Source organism: Schistocerca cancellata, chromosome 3 (assembly GCF_023864275.1).
Source record: "Schistocerca cancellata isolate TAMUIC-IGC-003103 chromosome 3, iqSchCanc2.1, whole genome shotgun sequence".
In the NCBI taxonomy this organism is placed as follows: Eukaryota; Metazoa; Arthropoda; class Insecta; order Orthoptera; family Acrididae; genus Schistocerca; species Schistocerca cancellata.
In genome coordinates, this window is record NC_064628.1 from 602,952,125 (window position 1) to 602,979,320 (window position 27,196).

General features: G+C 42.2%; 1 long non-coding RNA gene across 1 annotated transcript; it reads left to right on the top strand.

The window, feature by feature from the left end:
- The first annotated feature begins 1,075 nt into the window (after positions 1-1,075).
- LOC126175507 (uncharacterized) lies at positions 1,076-26,789 on the top strand. The gene is made up of 2 exons (XR_007535578.1): positions 1,076-1,285; positions 26,454-26,789. It is a non-coding gene; the product is annotated as an uncharacterized LOC126175507 (long non-coding RNA).
- The last annotated feature ends 407 nt before the right edge of the window (positions 26,790-27,196 follow it).

Consider the following 27,196-nt stretch of genomic DNA (forward strand, 5'->3'; position numbering starts at 1 on the left):
TCTTACTTTTGCACTCCATTTATTTCGTTAAGGACCCTATTGATCCTCCTAAGGTTTGTTAGCGTGAAGCAGTAGTGGAAGTAACCTCCTCTACCTATGTCTCTTCACAGTGATAGCTGCAATTTCAGTACGCACATTTACGCATGTGAAGTACGCACTAGGAAGATGTCAGCAGTTACAGGATATAAACAAAAATTAAAGTTTTTATAACATAAACTATTTTCGTCTGTGGTATAAGACTATCAAATATCCTCACCACAGTAATAAACAGTTTGAAACTGGTTGGTTCAAATGGCTCTGAGCACTATGGGACTTAACATCTATGGTCATCAGTCCCCTAGAACTTAGAACTACTTAAACCTAACTAACCTAAGGACATCACACACATCCATGCCCGAGTCAGGATTCGAACCTGCGACCGTAGCAGTCGCGCGGCTCCGGACTGAGTGCCTAGAACCGCTAGACCACCGCGGCCGGCAGTTTGAAACTGATACATTGTGAACAGGGGTAGCTAAAACTACAGTTAATGGTAAGAAACAAGATGTACAGTAAATCAGCGCAACTGATGATGGCAACGTGGTCGATTGCCGAAATAGTGTGTCCTATGCACACTCATACCAGGCTGTTGACCCGAGATTTATTTCGTCATAAAATACGCCTGGAGAAATTGAAGAATCAGAAACAAAATTGTTGCCTTTTGTGATAGCTAAAGCTATTGCTAATATTTTTCTTTTGTTCCTTGAATTATGACATATGCACGCATAATCGACTTTGTGGCGCTGATAGTTTGTCTCAGAGGAAAAGTTGCAGTGTTCTATGACAATATGCCAGAGTATTGCTTGAAGATATGTACGTATCTCTAAGTAGAAGGCGGGCAGACGGTTGCCAAATAAGAAAAGTTTTTCGGCTACAGCAAGGCCGATAACTGTGAGGGGGGAAATGGCAAAACGCAGCGATGTGCACACATAGAACATTTGAAGGTCAGTTATGATGATGTAATTCCTCATCGGACACTGACTCTGTCCTTGTCTTTATCTGTCTGGTATAAGTAGCGAATGCGGTGCTGTTGCGCCAGTAGATTTCTCTTGGCGAGAAGAGTGCAATGAGGAAGTACCGTCTTCTGTTGGCTCTGCTGCTTATGGCACTTATGGTGACCATTTTCTCGGTGTCTGCCACCCAAGAGGCAATGAATGTGCCTGAGCCAAGGGTGGCTATTATTAACGTGGTTGCCAGGTGTCCGGATGGCACAGTCCAAGTTGGCGCCTCCTGTCGAAAAGTACTAAAGGTTGGTACTGACTCTGCCGACGTAGCCGCCTAATTCACGTTTAATTGTTATATTGTGCACTAGCGAAAGATGAGAAACGGTGTCTTTTGTGGTTTATTGACGGCAATCCTTATGAGGGCCTGTGTAGGTTAGACAACTCTCACGTTTTTAATTTTGAATTCTGTTGATAATCAGAAAGTGACTCGTACTATATCAGCGTGGGGTAGAGGAGTCTCTCCTCGGATGGATTCAGGTTATTTTCTGGAACTTGTCCGTGGAAAAAGGAAGGTACTTAAAGAAGGAGGGTCAAGGGATCCTTAACGAAAAAAATTGGGTGATAACGATTTAAATGTCAAAATAGCTTTAGTCTTGAACATCCAAACAATCCAATGCTGACGCGTGGATGACGTTTTTCAGTATTTACTTTGAATTAATAGTTTCGCTGTGACAAATTACTCTGGTTCTCCTCCTGTAGAAGGATGGCTAGGGTGGTTCGAAGATGCCCGTCATCTCTTCGTATCTAATGCCAAACTTGTCAATTCGTTATATGACCTGCATGGAAAATCTAGTATTGCTAGAAACAGCTACGTGTTGTCTTCAGGAACATCAATATGCGAAAAAGTTGATGTAAAAGGTTCCGTCTTGGCAATAGTCAACTTCTGAATATGCAGGTTAAAATGGCTCTGAGCACTATGTGACTTTAACTTCTGAGGTCGTCAGTCGCCTAGAACTTAGAACTAATTAAAGCTAACTAACCTAAGGACATCACACACATCCATTCCCAAGGCAGGATTCGAACCTGCGACCGTAGCGGTCGCTCGGTTCCAGACTGTAGCGCCTAGAACCGCACGGCCACTCCAGCTAGCCTGAATATGCAGGAACTCAGGATGCTGGCTTAAATGACTATGAGCAATATCGCCTTCATGTAGCTGCACATAATTTTATCCATGATTGATATGCAACGAAGAATTGCTCTATACTTCCATATGTACACAGACAAGCCAGGCGTTCGACCAAACAAGCATGGGAAACTACGAGAAGACTCTTCCCGGGAGTAGTAGAAGACAAATAGCTGTTAATCGACAGTGATGACTGGATCCGGAACTGACTCACCTGAACGTCTTCTAAGCCGCACTGTACAAGCAGAATCGCTCCCACTTACACTATGTGATCACAAATATGCGGACACCCCCAAAAACATACGTTTTTCAGATAAGGTGCATTGTGCTGCCACTTCCTGCCAGGTACTCCATATCAGCGACCTCAGTAGTCACTAGATACCGTGAGAGAGCAGAATGGGGCACCCCGTGGAACTCAAAGACTTCGAACGTGGTCAGGTGATTGGGTGTCACTTGTGTCACACATCTGTATGCGAGATTTCCACACTTCTAAATATCCCTAGGTCCACTGTTTCCGATGTGACAGTGAAGTGGAAGCGTGAAGGGACACGTACAGCACAAAAGCGTACAGGCCGACCTCGTTTGTTGACTGACAGAGACCGCCGACGGCTGAAGAAGGTCGTAATGTGTAACAGGCAAACATCTATCCAGACCATCACACAGGAATTCAAAACTGCTTCAGGATCCACTGCAAGTACTATGAAAGTTAGGCGGGAGGTGAGAAAACTTGCATTTCAAGGCCGAGGGACTGCTCATAAGCGACATATCACGCCTGTAAATGCCAAGCGACGCCTCGCTTGGTGTAAACGTAGGACGGTTGAACAGTGGAAAAACGTTGTGTGGAGTGACGGCTCACGGTACACAATGTGGCGATCCGATGGCAGGGTGTGGCATGGCGAATGCCCTTGAACGTATTTGCCAGCGTGTATAGTGCCAATAATAAAATTCGGAGGCTGTGGTGTTATGGTGTGGTCGTGTTTTCCATGAAGGGGGCTTGCACCCTCTGTTGTTTTGCGTGGAACTATTACAGTACAGGCCTACAATTTATGTTTTAAGCACCTTGTTGCTTCCCACTGTTGAAGAGCTATTCGGGGGTGGCGATTGCATCTTTCAACACGATCGAGCACTTGTTCGTAGTGCATGGCCTGTGTTGGAGTGGTTACACGACATAACATCCCTGTAATGGACTGGCTTGCACAGAATCCTGACCTGAATCCTGTAGAACACATTTGGGATGTTTTGGAACGCCAGGTCTCACCGATCGACACCGATACCTCTCCTCAGTGCAGCACTCCGTGAAGAATGGGCTGCCATTCCCTAAGAATCCTTCCAGCACCTGATTGAACGTATGGCTGCGAAATTGGAAGTTGTCATCAACAGTAAGGGTGGGCCAATACCATACTGAATGGATGGAGAGCCCCACGAACTTGTAAGTCATTTTCAGCCAGGTGTACCGATGCTTTTGATCACATAGTGCATCTGCCAGCCGAAACATTAGATCCGGAAAATTTAAAGTGGAGATTTAATTCCTTAAATTTTGACTAGTGAAATGTTCATATCTAAAAAGTCCACTACTGCTGTACAAATTTTTTATTTCTGACGTCTTATACAATCCGGTTGCGGGTTCTTACCCCCCCCCCCCCCTTTTTAAGTTGTAACTGTAAATTAAAAATGAAACCGCACGTCTGAACATTAAGACCCATGGAAGGCTCCCAGTAGTACGTAAGCAAACAATGCCAAAAATATAGACAACAATGAATATACGTTAATCAAGTACAAAGAATACATGTACGGTTTAACTTAACAGGCAGCGCATCTGTCATACATTGTTCATTTGAGAGTACATGGAAAAGGGAGCACGCTAAAACTACCTTTCAAATGTGACTGACGTAAATCAACCATATTATGCAAGCGCCGGCGAGGGCCTAGAGTCTAAATAAAACCAAATAGGGCCGGATTAGAAACCGTACGAAAGGTCAGGAGTTATAAAATAAGGCTAAAATTGAGCCATTTATCTACATTTGCGGAAGGCCAACTGTGTAAGTTAGCAAAGTGCTGTCATTGACAGGCACCATACTATTTGACATAACTGTAAAAGACGACGCGCCATTCATGTGTCCGTAACTAAGCAACTAAACTTCTGAAAAACGATGCGACCGAAACGTTCGCCACATAACTGTTATTCGTAGAAAGCAGCAATTAGACTCACCTGCTACCGGAACGGGGCTTGAGTAATGTGACTACAAGCCTGCCCTAAAGTAAACACGGCGTGAGAAGCGAGCACCCGAGCAAAAGACAAACTAAATAAAGTTCAAAGTGACGAAAATGTTAATAAGCATGTGAAGTTAACGGCACGTGCACGAAAGATGAACACCCGATAAAAACATAGTGGACCTAGTCCAACTGAACTAGAAAAAGTATAAAAAACCCTGAGGTAAAACCAAGAAAATCAATAAACACAAAATTTATAGCAGTCACATTTAATGTCAAACCAGTGCACTATTCAGGACGGATAAGGAAGTCCAATGAATAACTGCTATAATTTCAGCAAAGAAGGAATTGTGACAACAAAAACACAGGCCAGAAGCCTTAAAAATATAAACATCAACTAAAGTACGTAAAGTACTGGATCGACAACTAAAATATTTAAAATAATAAATACCAGTAAGAAAAATGCCTAAACGACGCCATAAAAGGTGCTAATGATGTAATCTAAAACCCACATGGCAGCAGGACCAAAAACCTTTTTTTTTAAAAAAAAAGAAAAAGAAAAGAGATGAGAAACCAAACCGGTACCCACGCAACCAGATATTAAACGGCCAACAAACAGAAGACAAAGAACACTAGGAACAGAAACCATGCCGGGACTACGGAAAAACGCAACAAGAGCAGATTACCTAAATAATTAATTGGCTATTGCAACCACTGCAAAAAATTACTCAAAATATTTTTATGTTTAAATTCTAGCTGTTCGTTCAGAGCAATGCCAGTGTTACTGGTTCCACCTTAGGAAATCTCTCTCTTCTAGAATGTTCAGAGTCGAGCCCTTGCAGTATATTGGCCATATTGAAAGATCGTCGACGATATCGCCCAGCCTGTGATCATTAAGTGCAAGATGCATAGATAATGCAGATTTGGGTTTACTCACATTGCGGTGCAGCTTAAGCCTGGTGTAAAAACGTCTACTAGTTTATCCTACGTACGAACAATCATATTGCGGACACTTAATACAGTAAGTCCCCGTTTTGTTAAATTATCATGTTACACGGCAAGAAACTGAAGATAGCATCTGTTGCACTAAAAAGACGACAAACTAGCTATCAGTAAATTCTAGTCAGCCTCACCCACGATCGAGTTAAAAATTCTTAGAACTTCAGACTAATAATTTTAGTAATATGATGTCACTGAATCATTTACTTAGTGTCTCTCTGTTCGGCCGCGCGGGATTAGCCTAGCGGACTTAGGCGCTGCAGTCATGGACTGTGCGGCTCGTCCCGGCGGAGGTTCGAGTCCTCCCTCGGGCATGGGTGTGTGTATTCGTCCTTAGGATAATTTAGGTTAAGTAGTGTGTAAGCTTAGGGACTGATGACCTTAGCAGTTAAGTCCCATAAGATTTCACACACATTCATTTCTCTCTGTTCGATAGTTGCAAAATATTAAGGTGGTCTACAATAAAAGTAAGCCTTAGCGGTATCCAGAAGCTTTAATAATGACAAGACATCAGAATACCGAGTTAAATTAAACTGCAAACAACGGGATTGAAATGCAGCTGCAGAAGAAAAATTCTTGTTAACAAAGGTAGGAATCTGATTTAATTGGAAATGAAGGTAATGAGATGTAACAGAAGGAAACCCGTTATGCCAGTGGATTACGGCAGCAACTGTAAACGAGACGACCCAGTAGCATCGTGCATTTTGCAGTGACTGTTCTACAGGGTGGGGTAGGTAAGATAGCTCATCGAAATCAAAATTTAATCTTAAGGACGCAATTCAAGTTCGAAATACAGTTCGATACCAGAACTTCATAACATTAATAATGCGAGCAGTTTGGTTTCTTTGGTGTCCAGTTATTATGCTGTAGTCACAGTTGAAGAATACTTTCACCATAACAACCTCTTAATTAAATGCATCACTACGGGTTGATCTGTTTGGAGTTGAGAGGCAGAAAGTAAAGCAGATGTCGATCAATACAAATGAGAAAGTAGACTCTTTGGTGCAGAATATTAGACGGTGCTGGGCAAAGCTTTCGATACTGCTTTCTATCTCGAAGATAGATCTATGTGATTTATGAACTATCACTTTTGATGAGAGTTATATGAACATAACTATCAGATTTTATTTCTTGTTAAAAACGTCGCCCTCAGTTTAGTCCGTGGCTTGCGCTATTGTTATTGGTCAATGTTACTTATAATCCGTCTTGATAGCAAAATGTTTATTCATATGACCGGTTTCAGTTCCTCTAGAACCATCTTCAGATCTTATATTTCGGTTACAGGAGTAACCCGTCCAAATACAGCAACTTTCACATGCAGCATGTGAAAGTTGCTGTATTTGGACGGGTTACTCCTGTAACCGAAATATCAGATCTGAAGATGGTTCTAGAGGAACCGAAACCGGTCATATGAATAAACATTTCGCTATCAAGATGGATTATAAGTAACATTGTAAAATCACTGATTGCGGCTATCCTATCAGGCATTATGTCTGTTTTTGCAAAAAAATTGTAAATGGTGACTGCTTAAGTGTAATCTGTAGCTTGACAGACTGTCCAATTCATTGCATTTTAATATGTTATGTTTAGAAAAGACGTTATGAGACGAGCAAAAACAAAAATGAAGCAAAGGTAAAGGAATATAGTCAAAAGGAATGAGGCAATGCTGAGGGAATTAGGTAAGAAAATGAGGCACTAAAAACAGTACCTAAGTTTTCAAATTTTGGCAGCAAAGTAATGGTTGATGGACGAATTGGAGAGACAGTAAAATGCAGATTGGTAACAATATGAAAGGGACTTCAGAAGAGGACAAATGTGTTAACATCGAATAACAACTTAAATGTTAACAAGTCTGTTATGAAGGCATTTGTTTTTAGTGTAGTCTTGTACGGCGGTGAAACGCTGACAATAAACAGTTCAGAGAAGAAAAGAATAAAGGCTTTTGAAATGTGTTGCTAGAGAAGAATGTTGAAGCTTAGATGAGTAGATCTAATAGCTAATGAGGGCTAATGAGGAAGTACTGAACCGTATTTGGGAAAAAAAGAAGTTTGCGGGGCAATATGACTAAAAGAAGGAAATCCATTGATAGGACGCATCCTGAGTCGCCAACGAATGTTCAGTTTGGTAATGGTTCGAATGCAGTAAACAGGTTCGTAATGAATGTCGGTTGCAATAGTTATGCAGAGATGAAGGAATGAAGAGATTGCACAGGACAGTCTAGCGTGGAGCTGTATCAAACCAGTCTTCGGACTGACGACCATAACAACAAGGACGAGAACAGCAGCGTGAACGATGAACCCTCCTCAAATATTCAGTCTACTATAGCTGGTTGTAGACTTTCATTCATCAGTAGATAAAGTGAAGATACCATTTGTTTTGTATGATTTCGACTTTACATCAGATATTACCGTAGCGAGAACATCCTATTTTTACTGCTAGCGCCAAAATCTAAAGTGCGCCAAGCTTGTTAATACGTATATATGTTCAATGTTTATCCTCCAAAATTTAAGATTACGCATAGAATATCTGATCATCTCAGACGACCAGAGTTCTTGGGAGAATGTTTAATTAAGTGCATTTGTGTAAAAAGTAGTATCGTTGGTAAAGCCTCTGAAACGTGATGGGCTCCATTCAGAAATATAGTATCCATGTCAACCTTTCTTCTATTTCTTCTTCTCTGAGAGTGTAGCACGTAGAGACCCTAAGGGCGATGAAATGAAAACCGCGTAACGTCATGTGGTATCTCGATCAGAATGACCTGCTACATGCCGACCAACATGATTTCGAAAAACACTGGTCATGTGAAAGTGTACTTGTACTGTACTTCGGTTGCATCACGAAAGCCGTGGATCAAGGCATTCAGGTATGTGCAGTACGTCTTGATTTCCAAAAAGCGTCTGACCATTACCATATGAACGCATAGACACAATAGTACGATCATGTTGAAATTGTGTTTTGAACGGACTGAGGATTTCTTAGTGGAGAGGACGTGCAGCATGTTTTTCTCGATGGAAAGTTTTAGTATGTTAAAGACTTGGTAACCAATGTTAATAGTAACGTGAGAGTTTTTGCAGGTGATGCCGTTATCTTGAATAAAACAATATCTGGAGAAAAAGCTGCACAAAGATCCAGTCAGACCTCGATAAAATTTCAGAGTAGCGCAGAGTTTGGGTAACTGATCTTAATGTTCAGAAATGCAAAATTGCGCGCGTCACAAACGAGGAACGTTACTGACCGCAATTTCATTGAGTCACGGTTGCAATCAGCCAACTAATACAAATACCTGGGTGTAACAACTGATGGGGGATACGGAATGGAATGATCACATTGCTCAGTAGTGAGTGAAGCAAATGGCAGATTTCGGTTTATTGGTAGTATACTGGTAAACGCAATCAAGTGTACAGACTACTTACACGATACTCGTGAGGGGGCCACAACAAACAGGACCGGCAAGGATTATAAAGAAGGACACCACAGTTGGTGACAGGTTTGCTTGAGATCTGAGGAATATGACTTGGAGTCGGTAGACTTCAACTATCCCGCAAAACACTACTTCCCAAGTTTCAAGAAACAATACTAAACGTGAAATCTACAGACATAACTTCCTTAGGGTCCACCAGCACTATTCTGTCGCTTGAGGCTAGTGCCACAGTTACGCAGGGTCAGCCATCGTTAATCGGATTTGGCCGGAAGGTGGAAAGACGGCCGGATGCCATTCCTGCCGCCACCCCATACCCCTCGGGATGGAATTAGTGCACCCCAACTGTCTGCGCCGAGTATAATCCATTGAATAGTGCGAAAGTGTTCAGATGTCTGCGAGCCGTGTAACTGAGGTGGAACATGGGGACTAGCCCGGTATTCACCTAGCAGGATGTGGAAAGCCGCCTAAAAACCACATCCAAGCTGGCCGGTGCATCGGCACTCGTCGATAATCCGCCGGGCGTATTCGATCCGGAGCCGGCGCTCCCACCAGAGTCCAGGAAGCTCTCGGCTACCCTGGCGGGTCCCTTAGGGTCCACCAACACTCTATGAAACTAAATACGGAGCGCAAATGACAATTAAGCGATTATTATTCCCAAGCATTGCAAAGGAAATGCACTGTATGTGGGAAGGGAACGGGAATAGATCTAGATTTATGATTCAAATTGGGAGTACCATAACCACACACTTCACAGTTACTTTAAACGAATGCATTTATATATATATAAGAAAAGTCAATCTTAGAATGGCATTTAGATAGACGACCCGCCTACTACTGGAAAGTATAGGATAATAATTCTTGTATGATACATAGCTTGAATCTGTCGCAGTGTGCAACTTTACTATTTAGATTGGAACTTATTTTTCTTTGATTTCCATTACTTGAAGTAACTGAAATAATTTATTTTATGATTATTATACAGCCAGTTAAGATCTCATTGCAAAATGAATACCATCTTTCGGGTATTGTGTGCGTTTGATCCAGACGCGTCTTACTATGTCGTCAGAAAAATTAGAATTAATGTTGTGCAGAGCGATTAAAGCAACAAATGCAGGATAACAACTGTCTTCTGAAAACTTGATCTTCTACCCAAAAACACTTTTAAAAGATATGGAGAACTTCCTAAACTCTGCAGCCTGTATTTTTTTTTTCGCCCACATCTCGTGGTCGTGCGGTAGCATTCTCGCTTCCCACGCCCGGGTTCCCGGGTTCGATTCCCGGCGGGGTCAGGGATTTTCTCAGCCTCGTGATGGCTGGGTGTTGTGTGCTGTCCTTAGGTTAGTTAGGTTTAAGTAGTTGTAAGTTCTAGGGGACTGATGACCATAGATGTTAAGTCCCATAGTGCTCAGAGCCATTTGAACCATTTTTTGTCTTTTTGCGAGGAGTTGCAGATTATGTTTTATAAACTTAAGTAATATTGGATGAGGAGTTGGTAGGTGTCACAAACTGATTGGAAGAAAATTAAGCTACAAGTATATTGACTCCCTCGTAATAAATTGTTGATATCGTGAGAACAATATGAAAGAGATGATCCTGGGTATCAAGAGTTTCCACAGTGATTTCTCTCTCAGTAAGTTGAACAAATATTCCGGAAAATTACTAATGAGCTGAGCAGTAGTTTGCGGAGAGTGTATTTAGATTTATATGTAAAGCATACTACTAGAGGCAATACCACAGTAAAAATATGACCTTGAGGTTAACCTGCTTGATTTGTAAAATGGGTTGCATGGCTAACTTGGAAATGGGCCAGAAATTGGAAACTGATAATGTAACTGTTGTTGCTGTGGTCTTCAGTCCTGAGACTGGTTTTATGCAGCTCTCCGCGCCACTCTATCCCGCGCAAGTCTCTTCATCTCCCAGTACCTACTGCAACCCACATCCTTCTGAATCTGTTTAGCGTATTCATCTCTTGGCCTCCCTCTACGATTTTTACCCTTCAGGCTGCCCTCTAATAATAAATCGGTGATCCCTTGATGCCTCAGAATATGCCCTACCAACCGATCCCTTCTTCTAGTCAAGTTGTGCCACAAATTTCTCCTCTCTCCAGCTCTATTCAATACATCCTCATTAGTTATGTGATCTACCCATCTAATCTTTAGCATTCTTCTGTATCACCACATTTCTTGTCTAAACTATTTATCGTCCACGTTTCACTTCCATACAAGGTTACATTCCATACGAATACTTTCAGAAACGACTTCCTGACACTTAAATCTACACTCGATGTTAACAATTTTCTCTTCTTCAGAAACGCTTTCCTTGCAATTTACAGTCTACATTTCATATTCTCTCCACTTCCATGAAGCATGGACTTTGCCATTGGTGGGGAGGCTTGCGTCCCTCGACGATACAGATAGCCGTACCATAGGTGCAACCACAATGGAGGGGTATCTGTTGTGAGGCCAGACAAATGTGTGGTTCCTGAAGAGGGGCAGCAACCTTTTCAGTAGTTGCTGGGACAACAGCCTGGATGATTGACTGATCTGCCCTTGTAACACTAACCAAAATGGCCTTGCTGCTCTGGTACTCCGAACGGCTGAAAGCAAGGGGAAACTACAGCCGTAATTTTTCCCGAGGGCATGCAGCTTTACTGTATGGTTAAATAATGATCACGTCCTCTTGGGTAAAATATTCCGGAGGTAAAGTAGTCTCCCATTCGGATCTCCGGGCGCGGACTACTCAAGAGGACGTCGTTATCAGGAGAAAGGAAACTGGTGTTCTACGGATCGGAGCGTGGAATGTCAGATCCCTTAATCGGGCAGGTAGGTTAGAAAATTTGAAAAGGGAAATGGATAGGTTAAAGTTAGATATAGTGGGAATTAGTGAAGTTCGGTGGCAGGAGGAACAAGACTTTTGGTCAGGTTAATACAGGGTTATAAATACAAAATCAAATAGGGGTAATGCAGGAGTAGGTTTAATAATGAATAAAAAAATAGGAGTACGGGTAAGCTACTAAAAACAGCATATTGAACGCATTATTGTGGCCAAGATAGACACGAAGCCCACGTCTACTACAGTAGTACAAGTTTATATGCCAACTAGCTCTGCAGATGACGAAGAAATTGATGAAATGTATGATGAGATAAAAGAAATTATTCAGGTAGTGAAGGGAGACGAAAGTTTAATAGTCATGGGTGACTGGAATTCGAGAGTAGGAAAAGGAAGAGAAGGAAACATAATAGGTGAATATGGATTGGGGCTAAGAAATGAAAGGGGAAGACGCCTGATAGAATTTTGCGCAGAGTATAACTTAATCATAGCTAACACTTGGTTCAAGAATCATGAAAGAAGGTTGTATACATGGAAGAATTCTGGAGATACTAAAAGGTATCAGATAGATTATATAATGGTAATACAGAGATTTAGGAACCAGGTTTTAAATTGTAAGACATTTCCAGTGGCAGATGTGGACTCTGACCACAATCTATTGGTTATGAACTGTAGATTAAAACTGAAGAATCTGCAAAAAGGTGGGAATTTAAGGAGATGGGACCGGGATAAACTGAAAGAACCAGAAGTTGTACAGAGTTTCAGAGAGAGCATAAGGGAACAATTGACAGGAATGGGGGAAAGAAATACAGCAGAAGAAGAATGGGTAGCTTTGAGGGATGAAATAGTGAAGGCAGCAGAGGATCAAATAGGTAAAAAGACGAGGGCTAGTAGAAACCCGTTGGTAACAGAAGAAATATTGAATTTAATTGATGAAAGAAGAAAATATAAAAATGCAGTAAATGGAGCAGGCAAAAAGGAATACAAACGTCACAAAAATGAGATCGACAGGTAGTGCAAAATGGCTAAGCAGGGATGGCTAGAGGACAAATGTAAGGATGTAGAGGCTTATCTCACTAGGGGTAAGATAGATACTGCTTACAGGAAAATTAAAGAGACCTTTGGAGCAAGGGGAACCACTTGCATGAATATCTAGAGCTTTGATGGAAACCCAGTTCTAAGCAAAGAACGGAAAGCAGAAAGGTGGAAGGAGTATATAGAGGGTGTACACAAGGGCGATGTATTTGAGGACAATATTATGGAAATGGAAGAGGATGTAGATGAAGATGAAATGGGAGATATGATACTGCGTGAAGAGTTTGACAGAGCACTGAAAGACCTGAGTCGAAACAAGGCCCCCGGAGTAGACAACATTCCATTGGAACTACTGATAGCCTTGGGAGAGCCAGTCCTGACAGAACTCTACCATCTAGTGAGCAAGATATATGAGACAGGCGAAATACTCTCAGACTTCAAGAAGAATATAATAATTCCAATCCCAAAGAAAGCAGGTGCTGACAGATGTGAAAATTACCGAACTATTAGTTTAATAAGCCACGGCTGCAAAATACTAACACGAATTCTTTACAGATAAATGGAAGCCGTGGTCGGGAAGGGAGTGAGACGGGGTTGTAGCCTATCCCCGATGTTATTCAATCTGTATATTGAGCTAGCAGTAAAGGAAACAAAAGAAAAATTCAGAGTAGGAATTAAAATCCATGGAGAAGAAATAAAAACTTTGAGGTTAGCCGATAGCATTGTAATTCTGTCAGAGACAGCAAAGGACCTGAAAGAGCAGCTGAATGGAATGGACAGTGTCTTGAAAGAAGGATATAAGATGAACATCAACAGAAGCAAAACGAGGATAATGGAATGTAGTCGAATCGGGTGAAGCTGAGGGAATTAGGACATGAGACAATTAAAGTAGTAAAGGAGTTTTGCTATTTGGAGAGCAAAATAACTGATGATGGTCGAAGTGGTTGTTGTTGTTGTGTGGTCTTCAGTCCTGAGACTGATTTGATGTAGCTCTCTGTGTTCCTCTATCCTGTGCAAGCTTCTTCATCTCCCAGTACTTACTGCAGCCTACATCCTTCTGAGTCTGCTTAGTGTATTCATCTCTTTGTCTCCCTCTACAATTTTTACCCTCCACGCTGCCCTCCAATACTAAATTGGTGATCCCTCCATGTCTCAGAACATGTCCTACCAACCGATACCTTCTTCTAGTCAAGTTGTGCCACAAGCTCCTCTTCTCCCCAATTCTATTCAATACCTCCTCATTAGTTTGTTATCTACCCATCTAATCTTCAGCATTATTCTGTAGCACTACATTTTGAAAGCTTCTATTCTCTTCTTGTCTAAACTATTTATAGTCCACGTTCCAATTCTATACATAGCTACATCCCATACAAATACTTTCAGAAACGATTTCCTGACATTTAAATCTATACTCGATGTTAACAAATTTTTCTTCTTCAGAAACGCTTTCCTTGCAATTGCCAGTCCAAATTTTATATCCTCTCTACTTCGTCCATCATCAGTTATTTTGCTCCCCAAATAGTAAAACTCCTTTACTACTTTAAGAGTCTCATTTCCTAATCTAATTGCCTCAGCATCACCCGAGTTAATTCGACTACATTCCATTATCCTTGTTTTGCTTTTGGTGATGTTCATCTTATACCGTCCTTTCAAGATACTGTCCATTCCGTTCAAATGCTCTTCCAAGTACTTTGCTGTCTCTGACATCGGCGAACCTCAAAGTTTGCTCTAGCACGTGATGGACAATGAGGAAAACAGCGTTAGACGTTGAGTGAGTAGTATGAAGAATATGGAGATGCTGCATAATCGAGTGAGACAACTTTATCATCACCTGGCAGAGTTTTAAAGGGGATTCATTGTGGGTCTCCATTTGGTTTTCCTGGTGGAATCGTGCAATACACAGTTTTGTAAGGCATTCAGGTCTGACAGAAGCCCCATGTTGGACTGCATGGGAACATTAAGGCACGCATGCTCGTCGCCAAGCTTCCTGTCGACCATGCCTGACAGTCGTCTGGAGGGATCGCTGTGTTGTCCACATAGGCTCAACAGGCTCCCCCCCCCCCCTCCCCCCTCAAACTTAGCTGAGTGGTCAGAATGTCAGAATGTCAGAATGTCAATCGTAAGTTGTTTTTTTAATTTTTTCTTTACTATGTGCCTATAAATTTATATTGTTTACTCACACTCTCCTTTCTGCTTCTCTTATGTAATATGACAAAATTTTCTCTCTTCTTCAATTTAGGTATAACCTGTAGCATATGAAAAAAAGTTTCTTCCACTTCTGCTCCATCTATCATGGTGATGTTTCCCTCATACTGTCCCACGTAACAGTGTGAACTAGATGAAGAGATCAAACCAGAATGCACAATGTGCCTGCGGCATCACAAGAGCATCACATACAGAAACATGAACTCAAAATCAGTGCGTCGTTGCTAAATATAAACTGTTATGCCTGTCCTCCAATGTCTGTCCCAAAAAAAAAGATGACAAATGGCCATGTAAAATGGTTCAAGGAACAACAAAAAACGAAAAACGAAAAAGGACAAATATATAAAAACGAAAACCTATAAAATGACAGTAATATTAACCAGCACTAGGAATATAATAGGCTAATAGAATAAAATGTCTTTTTTTTTAATGTATCGTTGTTAACATATTTAAATAAATATATATGGTTACAAAAAAAAAAAAAAGGTTCGATTCCCGGCTGGGGCTGAGATTTTCTCCGCTCAGGGACTGAGTATTGTGTTGTCCTAATCATCATCATTTCATCCCCATCGACGCGCAAGTCGCCGGAGTAGCGTCAAATCGAAAGAGTTGCACCTGGCGAACGGTCTACCCGACGGAAGGCCCTATTCACACGACATTTACATTTTTATTTACCATAACACTAACGGCTCTGGTTGGAGTGGTGCCGTGACCTGGAAACATAGACTGCTGACTAGTGGTGTCGCCTACGTTCAGCGAATACTCGGGATCGCCATCGTAGGAGAGTGTGGCAGTGACGTGGGGAGAGGTCTCATTCTTCCATTGTTTCGGGAAGGCACACTGGTGCTACTCCTGGCGTCGTGGTGTGGTAGGCCATCGGTATATCTTCAGGTGACGACTGGCAGTGAGTGACGGAAATCTGGCAGCACAGTGGCACGCCTCAGACGTCCTGTGTCCTCATGTGCGACTCTGAAGCATCAATATGCTGGTGTCATATTTCAACAGGACAATGGCCGTCTACACATTGAATGTGTCTCTAAAAACTGTCAGGGCAATGATGAGGAACTCTCATGGCCAGCCGGATCCCTAGGTCTGTTCCCAGTATGACATCACTGGCAGCAGCACGGACGTCAACTTCATCCCAGTGCCAGCATCCAGGATATCAAGGACCAATTACAGCATTTTTGGGACAGCTTGGCCCAGGAAAGAACACAACGGCTTTATTACATTTTCTCCAATCGAATTAGAGAATTCTTAGAGCACAAGCCATAAAATTCCTTCTCAACCAGTGAAGTTTCGCTTAGTTTCCTCCGACCTTTCTGAATGTTTCTCTTTTGTAGTGAGATAGTGTATTTATCATCTGAAATTTTTTTCTGATGTCGATCTCGATAATGACATACTTTCAATATTTGATGTTCTAATACAATGTAGAGAATTAAGTTTCATAAATAATTATACACTGTCAAACAAAGTCCTTTCACACCAAATCCAGATTGATTTTTATGTAGGAATATACTTTTATGTGTGATGCAGCTATTATGTGGTTGAGATGAATTTCAAACTGTCTTTGGAAGTCCAGTAACCTGTTCGACAGCTGTTGCTGAATTTTCCGCCTGTTTGCATGATGCGATTGAAAGCTACGATTACATGACTGTAGCACGCTCAGTGCTGCCAGTAGTGTGAGAAACAATCGCGATAGCTTTTATAATTCGACCTGCTTGAAAACAAGAGTCACTAAAGGATGTGGCTTGAAGTGACAAGTGCAGACCTGTAGTGATGAGCCAAAACATTACGGCCACGGCCCAACACGAGACTGAATACGGCCTGCAGACACTGAGAGCATGTGACCCGGTAACGAATGTATACGTGTGGAGAAGAGACGGATGACGTATCATTTTAGTAATCATGTGAATAGCAAATAAGGAAATCCGCTGACTTCGACAGAGGGCAGGTTCTTATGACTCGGAGTCTGGGAACGAGCATCTCAGAAATGGCGGATTCGGTCGACTGTTAGTGTGCTACTGTCGCGAGTACCTCTGCGTAGTGACTGAAGCACGGTAAAAACGGAAATAAACAGTAATGCGCTGGACATTCGCGCCTCAACGTAGGCTTGCCCTCCCAGTAAAGAAGGGCAGGCAGCGATCTGTGGAAGAACTGACGAGAGAGCCGGTAAAAGGTCAAGTGTTTCGGAGCACACCTTCCAGCGCACATGATTGGGTATGGGTCTCGGCAGCCAACGGCACCTATATGTTCTCATTTTGAGCCAATAACATCGTTAGTGACGACTGCAGTGGGCAGGGGATAGTCGATATTGGCCTGTGGATGAATGGAAATCACTCCCCCAGTTGGATGAATTACATTTTGTGTTACACCAGGTCGATGGTCGTGTCTGGATACGGAGTCATACAGGTGAACTGGTGCTCGATACCTGTGCCACACGGCTGATGCAAGTTGGAGGGAGCAGTATTATGCTATGGAGGACATTCACCTGGACGTCTTAGAACCTATGGTAGTAAGAGGGAGCACCATGACAGCTGAGGTCTGCTACGTGTACAGTGTTGTCGAACAACTTCGTCCCTTCATGCTTGATGCCTTCCTCATATACGATGGCATCTTCCAGCAGGATAAATGTCAGAGCCACAAGGCTATCTCCACGCCCGCAAAGCACAGTCCCGTAATTTTCGGGAACTGTCTGAGCTGTGTGTACACATCTGTTACCACACGCATCTGGAAACGTACCAAGGAGTTAACGAACCTGTCCCAAGCAGAACCGCTGCGGTATTGCTTTAAAAAGGTGGATAAATACGCTATTACACTCAGAGAAAATGGATTCCAAGAGCCATAATTTTATTACGTAATTTTATTTAGCTACCAGTTTCAGTGCCTGATTCTTCATGCTCCCGTACAAATCGATAAAATCCTGAAGCTAACAACAGAAAACGAATCTGTTATGTAACACCGATTGTCATTATATGAAATACATACACTCCTGGAAATTGAAATAAGAACACCGTGAATTCATTGTCCCAGGAAGGGCAAACTTTATTGACACATTCCTGAGGTCAGATACATCACATGATCACACTGACAGAACCACAGGCACATAGACACAGGCAACACAGCATGCACAATGTCGGCACTAGTACAGTGTATATCCACCTTTCGCAGCAATGCAGGCTGCTATTCTCCCATGGAGACGATCGTAGAGATGCTGGATGTAGTCCTGTGGAACGGCTTGCCATGCCATTTCCACCTGGCGCCTCAGTTGGACCAGCGTTCGTGCTGGACGTGCAGACCGCGTGAGACGACGCTTCATCCAGTCCCAAACATGCTCAATGGGGGACAGATCCGGAGATCTTGCTGGCCAGGGTAGTTGACTTACACCTTCTAGAACACGTTGGGTGGCACGGGATACATGCGGACGTGCATTGTCCTGTTGGAACAGCAAGTTCCCTTGCCGGTCTAGGAATGGTAGAACGATGGGTTCGATGACGGTTTGGATGTACCGTGCACTATTCAGTGTCCCCTCGACGATCACCAGTGGTGTACGGCCAGTGTAGGAGATCGCTCCCCGCACCATGATGCCAGGTGTTGGACCTGTGTGCCTTGGTCGTATGCAGTCCTGATTGTGGCGCTCACCTGCACGGCGCCAAACACGCATACGACCATCATTGGCACCAAGGCAGAAGCGACTCTCATTGCTGAAGACGACACGTCTCCATTCGTCCCTCCATTCACGCCTGTCGCGACACCACTGGAGGCGGGCTGCACGATGTTGGGGCGTGAGCGGAAGACGGCCTAACGGTGTGCGGGACCGTAGCCCAGCGCCATGTAGACGGTTGCGAATGGTCCTCGCCGATACCCCAGGAGCAACAGTGTCCCTAATTTGCTGGGAAGTGGCGGTGCGGTCCCCTACGGCACTGCGTAGGATCCTACGGTCTTGGCGTGCATCCGTGCGTCGCTGCGGTCCGGTCCCAGGTCGACGGGCACGTGCACCTTCCGCCGACCACTGGCGACAACATCGATGTACTGTGGAGACCTCACGCCCCATGTGTTGAGCAATTCGGCGGTACGTCCACCCGGCCTCCCGCATGCCCACTATACGCCCTCGCTCAAAGTCCGTCAACTGCACATACGGTTCACGTCCACGCTGTCGCGGCATGCTACCAGTGTTAAAGACTGCGATGGAGCTCCGTATGCCACGGCAAACTGGCTGACACTGACGGCGGCGGTGCACAAATGCTGCGCAGCTAGCGCCATTCGACGGCCAACACCGCGGTTCCTGGTGTGTCCGCTGTGCCGTGCGTGTGATCATTGCTTGTACAGCCTTCTCGCAGTGTCCGGAGCAAGTATGGTGGGTCTGACACACCGGTGTCAATGTGTTCTTTTTTCCATTTCCAGGAGTGTATATACATATATGAAATATATATCCATATATACATGGATTAGTACTAAATATGAAAGGAGACCACAATAACGTGTGGTTAAAATAAAAAGCTTGGCATACAGATTGGTCACTGAACTGTTATATGCCCATTAACTGTGTTAACAAAAGCCGCTATAACAAAAGACAACAATAACGTGTTATTACGAAATACAGTGAAATTTGCTATAGTGTAGTAATTAGAAAAGCCTCCATTGAAAATTACGCTGAGTCATTTCGTGCAAACAATCGTATCCCATTGACTGGTCATACTGTAACGAAAAGTCTTCAAGTCGGAGAATCTGACTCGAACTAGAAATACTGAAAAATATGAAAACGAAATAATGAACGCAAAAAATATGATAAAGGGAGAACGCGAATTACTGTAGTGGAGAGATGTAACAACCGTTAAAAAGGATAGAAAACCAGAAATGGCAACCATGCATTTAGATCAAAGTGAGAGCCTTGATTCAAAAACACAATTTTTTTGCTTGTTGTTTGTAGCTGTAATGTCCCATTATTCGAGCGTCATATTCACTAAAAACCAGTTTTAAAGTAATGTAATTAAATATATAAGACAGATAAAGTTTAAAACCAGAAATCATCAACAAAATAAACACTCAAGCTGTGTATGCTGGTGTAGGAGCACAGAGAGAAGTGAACTCTAAAATTCGGTCAACACTTATAGAAAGTATCACTACATAACGTAAAATGAGAATTATTGTAATAAGAAACCCTGTCAATCGTTTTAAGCTGTACTAGCACAGAATGAAATAGTTTATGAAGAAAATAGGCGTGTCAGAAGAATATAAAGTGATCTACAACAAAACATGAGTGTTCGAACAAAGAACCAAGAGAGACTGATAATATTAATGAGACAGGATGTGAATCAATATCTGTCAAACCGTAGAAACAATACACAGGTGCGGAATACGAGATAAGACAGTAAGACAATAAGAAAAAAGTTGAAAGCCAGAATAGATTATTAGAAAATAAATTTTTCAATATTTATGTTTCGAGACAGATTCTCTGTCTTCATGACATTTCGTTACAGTGCTACTACTGTATGTGATATCACTGTGTGTACAACAAGAATTAGCGTAGTTTTCAATGAAGGCCTTTCTGATTACTTCAGTATAGTAACGTTTACCGTATTTCGTAGTATTATGTTAATTTTTGTTAATAGAGTTAATGATTACGTGACAGTTCAGTGACCAATATTTGTATGTCATTCTTTTTGTTTTAACACCTTGAGATATTTGATGTCTCTTTTTATATTTTATTCTAATGCATCTGCATGGTGAATTTATTTCATATAATGACAATTGATGTTGCATAATATATTCCTTTTCTGTTGTTAGTTTGATTATTTTGTCGATTTGTGCAGAGACCTGAAGGTGATGCCCACGAGTCACCGAAACTGATAGCTAAACAAAAATATAAAATAATATTACGACTGTTGGCACCCATTTTCTTTAAGTCTAGGATCAGTCACAGTCCCGTTCTTACTTACATATACTGGGCACATAAACCACAGCTGGTCCTTCGCCTCAGTCAGTCCAGCCTTCCACACTTTCCTGTCATCTGCATCTTCATCTCCCAGATCCAGAACCTGCATGTCTCCCATGGTATTATCCTTCCATCTCATTCTCGGCTGTCCCAGTGGTCTTTTTCCTTCAGCTTCTCCATTCATTACAGCCGTTATTATAGTGATCTCCCCTCTCCGCCTCGTATTTCCGTACCATCTTAGGCTCTTAATTTTTACATTCTCTACGACGTCAGGCGGGGTGCATAATTTTCTGAGTTCTCTGTTTTTCATTATTCTCCACTCTCAGTGATGAGTTTTTTCTGTGTTTTCTTTGTCGGAGTCCATGTCTCACTTGCACAATACGCTATTGGCTTGATGATGGTCTGATATATTCGTATTTTTGCCTGCCTTGATAGTAACTTCTATCTTATGATGTTGTGCATAGCTCCTAGACATCTTTCCCCAGCTTGAATTCTTGATACTATCTCTTGTTCTATAATGTTTTATGGTTGATGTTGACACTGAGGTATGTGAATGTGTCTGTCTTCTGTATTGTTAGATTTCCGATTTTTAGATGATTTGGTTCTAAATGAACTCTTCTTCCTACTACCACGAACTTTGTTTTACTTTCTATTATAGTTAGACCTACTTTCTTACCTTCTTCCATTAGCACAGTCTCCAATTTCTCTAGTTCTTCCATGTTCTTTCCTATCAGCACAATATCATCCGCAAAAGTCAGGACATTTATCTTTTTGCTATGGTGACTCCTGCACTTTCACATGTTTTTCTCCTCAGGGTGTTCTTGAGGGTCAAATGAAACAGGGTTTATGATATAATATCTCCCTGTCCCACTCCTGTTTTTACTTCAAATGCTTCTGAGAACTCCCCCTGTACTTCCACATCAGCTTTTCAGGTATCCCATATTCTGCCATTAGCCTCCACTTTTCCTCTCTTAGTATGCTGTCATATCCTATGTTGAAATCTATAAACAGGCGAAAGGTATCATGATTGTGCCTCCAGTTCTTATATAATATTTGTCTTAGTGTGAATGTTTGGCCGATTGTTGATTTGGTTTTTCTGACCCCTGCTTGTGCTGTGTCTAATATTTCCTGAATGTTTGGGTTGAGAATGTTTAGTATAATTCTTGATATTACTTTATAGAATGTGCATAGGAGAGATATCCCTCTGTAGTTCTGTGTCAGCATTTTGTCTCCTTGCTTGTATGTGGGATATACAGCAGCAGTTTTCCATTCTCCGGCTTTATTTCCTTTCTCCATACCTCTTTTATCAGTTTGGCTAACCATTCATGCATCTTCTCTCCCCCTTCTTTGATGAGCTCTGCTGATATCATGTCTATTCCAGAGGCCTTCCCATTTTTTAGCCTTTTTATTGCCTCCTTCACCTCCATCAGAGTTGGTTCTTCGATTAATGGTTGTACATTCTGATGTTTTCTCCCTTGTTTTCATTGTTGCAGGTATCTACCGGGTTGTTCACCAGTTCTTTGAAGTATTTCCTCCAGTTCTCTAAATTTCCTTCATTCGTAGTGATCAATTTTCCAGCCTCGTCCCTCATTATCACAGCCTTAGCTCTGTAATCTTTTCAATAGCTATGCTTTTTTCTCTCGCCTTATTATACTCTTCTTTTTCTAGTGGCTTTCCTGTATGTTTTTTGGTTTTCATGGTTGTTATTGTTCATCATTCCTTCTGGCTCTCTTCCTGTCCTGTACTGCTTTCCTACATGTTTCATTAAACCATGATTTGCGCTTTATATTGCTATTATTATTATCTCCTAGTAGTTCATGCGCTGTCTCCATCATGTATGTTGTTATCTTCTTCCATTTTGTGTTGATGTCTTCATCTTCTTTCTATTTGTCATTCTTTAATTCAGTGAATTTATTTTTAATCTTGATCTTAATCTGTTTATTCACCTCCTCCTCTTTTTGCCTACTCACATCTACTCTTTGGTTTCTTTTACCACTGTTGTTCTTACTTGGTGGTTTTGGTAATGATTGTTTCATCATTATTACCGCAAGAGAATGGTCTGATCCTATTCATTGTCCTAACATCTCAGTCTCATAATATCACTTATTGGCTTTTTATGTTTTTCTCTATCAAAACATGGTCTATTTGGTTCATAGTTAATCCATCCGGCGAGGTCCATGTTGCTTTATGATTTCTTTATGGGGGAATGATGTATTTGCTATTTTCATGTTTCTAGCTGTAGCGAAGATGACAAGTCTTATACCATTATCATTTGATTCAGTGTGAAGACCGAACATGCCTTTATACGGTTGGCATTGCTGTTCTTGTCGTATTTTGGCATTTAAGTCTCTCAGCAAAGTTTCGATGTCCTACTGTGGTAATTTGGAGTACATCTGGTCTAAGGTGTCAGAATTCATTTTTATGTCTTCCTCCTTGTCCTCAGTTGCGGCATGGACAATTAATGAGATATTTCTATATTTGCGTTTGATTCTGATGTATCATATTTTTTTCATTGACATTTTCTAGTGTCATCACATTGGCCGTTGTTTTATTATGGCACATTCTATCTACACAAAATGGTATTACAGAAACTTCAATACATTATTACGTTTGATTGATCAGTGTACGTTGTATAAAGATGTAGTACTATGCCCTATATACTGAAGGTGATGCGATATATATATTGCGCAATTATCAAGAATGCTGAAGTAATGGTCACATTAACTTTTAAAACTTGTTGAAATTTTGTTTACTATTAGTATTAGCGTGAATAATATCAACTGTTTCATGAAACGTGTATTGTCTCTTATGGGTCCTGACTGAGTGCAGCGTTAATCCACGGCGAGGAGCGTGAAAGGAAGAAGGATTAGGAGCGAATATGGTGGTAAAGTGTTTGGGGTAGCACACATGTTAGTGCCTGTCTCCATATTTTCGATGCTCATTCGATAAAACTTCTACACACGGATTTCTGTTCGCTGTTTTCTACTCAATACGTAGGGAGCAATGACAGTGATGCTAAATACCCTAATCAGAAACTAGCTAATATCCATAATTGAAATTACTATCCACTTTAGAACTTCAATTTACTCTGTAACCAGTTATTATTTCAAAGTTCATATTACGTGTAGCAAGGAAATATCAGCCTATTCATTTACAGAGTGAGATGTACGGTTCTGCTCTGGGAGGAGTAAGAGAAAAATCTGTCAGGTTATAAGAATACTACACAATGGGTTATGGCACTAATCAGATGGAAATAGGTTAGATATACGAGGAAAGCTGAAAGTAATGCCTCCAATTTTTAAATAAAACAAAGGTCATTAACGTTCTACATCTTTATTCTTCAAATCTACTAATTTGTTTCTCAACATAGTCAGCCTGGCAACGAACACATTTCTCCAAACGAGAAACCAATTTGTTGATAGCGTCACTGTAAAATACACTCCTGGAAATTGAAATAAGAACACCGTGAATTCATTGTCCCAGGAAGGGGAAACTTTATTCACACATTCCTGGGGTCAGATACATCACATGATCACACTGACAGAACCACAGGCACATAGACACAGGCAACAGAGCATGCACAATGTCGGCACTAGTACAGTGTATATCCACCTTTCGCAGCAATGCAGGCTGCTATTCTCCCATGGAGACGATCGTAGAGATGCTGGATGTAGTCCTGTGGAACGGCTTGCCATGCCATTTCCACCTGGCGCCTCAGTTGGACCAGCGTTCGTGCTGGACGTGCAGACCGCGTGAGACGACGCTTCATCCAGTCCCAAACATGCTCAATGGGGGACAGATCCGGAGATTTTGCTGGCCAGGGTAGTTGACTTACACCTTCTAGAGCACGTTGGGTGGCACGGGATACATGCGGACGTGCATTGTCCTGTTGGAACAGCAAGTTCCCTTTCCGGTCTAGGAATGGTAGAACGATGGGTTCGATGACGGTTTGGATGTACCGTGCACTATTCAGTGTCCCCTCGACGATCACCAGTGGTGTACGGCCAGTGTAGGAGATCGCTCCCCACACCATGATGCCGGGTGTTGGCCCTGTGTGCCTCGGTCGTATGCAGTCCTGATTGTGGCGCTCACCTGCATGGCGCCAAACACGCATACGACCATCATTGGCACCAAGGCAGAAGCGACTCTCATCGCTGAAGACGACACGTCTCCATTCGTCCCTCCATTCACGCCTGTCGCGACACCACTGGAGGCGGGCTGCACGATGTTGGGGCGTGAGCGGAAGACGGCCTAACGGTGTGCGGGACCGTAGCCCAGCTTCATGGAGACGGTTGCGAATGATCCTCACCGATACCCCAGGAGCAACAGTGTCCCTAATTTGCTGGGAAGTGGCGGTGCGGTCCCCTACGGCACTGCGTAGGATCCTACGGTCTTGGCGTGCATCCGTGCGTCGCTGCGGTCCGGTCCCAGGTCGACGGGCACGTGCACCGTCCGCCGACCACTGGCGACAACATCGATGTACTGTGGAGACCTCACGCCCCACGTGTTGAGCAATTCGGCGGTACGTCCACCCGGCCTCCCGCATGCCCACTATACGCCCTCGCTCAAAGTCCGTCAACTGCACATACGGTTCACGTCCACGCTGTCGCGGCATGCTACCAGTGTTAAAGACTGCGATGGAGCTCCGTATGCCACGGCAAACTGGCTGACACTGACGGCGGCGGTGCACAAATGCTGCGCAGCTAGCGCCATTCGACGGCCAACACCGCGGTTCCTGGTGTGTCCGCTGTGCCGTGCGTGTGATCATTGCTTGTACAGCCCTCTCGCAGTGTCCGGAGCAAGTATGGTGGGTCTGACACACTGGTGTCAATGTGTTCTTTTTTCCATTTCCAGGAGTGTATTTGACTTTGTTGACGAAACGAAGTGAATTCTTCGAAGGTGTTCTCTAAGTTTTGAAAAGAGGTGAAAATCGGATGGATTGAAGTCGAGTTTGAGTGCAGGATGATCGGTGACAGTGAACTCGAGGCGCCAGATTTTTGCGGATGTCGCAGCGTTCGTGTGCGGTCTGGCATTGTAATACTGAAGGAGAGGGTGCACTATGTGTAGATGAACTTTTCGAATTAGAAACTCAATTACAGCACGCTCTTACTGATGCACCGACATACGAGCAGCTACGTTACACACGGTAATGTCACACGCTACAATTCGACACCCTCTAGCACCAGAGTTCTGCAGATATGAAGAGATGAAAAACGAAGGTGTAGAATGTTAATAACGTTTGCTTTATTTAAAAATCTGTAAGAGTATTCACTAAATTCGGAGGTGTTACACACAGAATTTGTTTCAGAAGCAGTGTGAAAGACGTCTTCTAATGTGGTCCTTTTATGTGACATAGAAATTATAATTAAGTTGTTCCACAACATTTCGGGAGAACTGCCGGATGCCTGCAACGTTCTGCCACAATGTTTCGGTGCAGTCTTCTTCCCATCTTCAGGCGAAGTTGTATAATTAAATTGTATAATCCTTGTCACTTCCATAATGCAATGTTTTGACAGTTAGGAAATAAGGATTATGCCTCAGCCAATCTCGAGGTACCTGTTATGTCTTTATTTCAGTGTGAGTGAAATGGTGCAGCTGTGTTTTTTCTGTCTGCCAAGAAGAATTACCAACAAAATATTACTCTATTTTCTCTTACAGGTGGAAACTTCATAGGATGTCATCAATAAAGAAAATTACGAGATGGAGGTCTGGTATAAAATTGAGAAAAGAAAACCATGTACATTAACAAAGACCATTCTTCTGACGACTACTTAATGGAAAAAGATCATTGTACACGAAGCAGTTTGAAGAAGATTTTGGAATGACGTTATCTCAATGCATCTTGTAAAATTTTTAACACAGTGTTTAGGAGAGATAACCATACTTGTTTTCATATCATACGAACAATTCACTGATGGCAATGTAAAAATGTATTTCTATTAGGTATTTTCATTTTGCTGTTTCTAAGAGCTAAAATAACAGATTTTAAAAATATTTTTGTCATTACTTGTCTTCTATTCATTAGACGATAAAGAAGAACCGAATTTTGGATAATAAATGCCTATACTATTAAAAATCAAAAACTATACTCTCTTTAGTCTCCTGGGAATTAAAACGTGTATAATGGCACTAATCACTGAAACGACATTTCCACTACTCCACGAGCAGAAGAGGATAATTTTCTGAAAAATGCACGCTACTAATGTTGCTGGAACCTCAGATGAATTAATGTTAGTGAAATTAGCCGTCAACAAAAAGGAGCTTTTCTACAGGAAAGTTTGAGCAAAGGCTATTCAGTTTCCTCCACCATACCTGTATTATTAAAAAACCGTTTCAGTTGCAGGTTGCCTAACTAAAGATTTCCAGGGGCAACAGAGTTTCATTTTCAATATTTCATACAA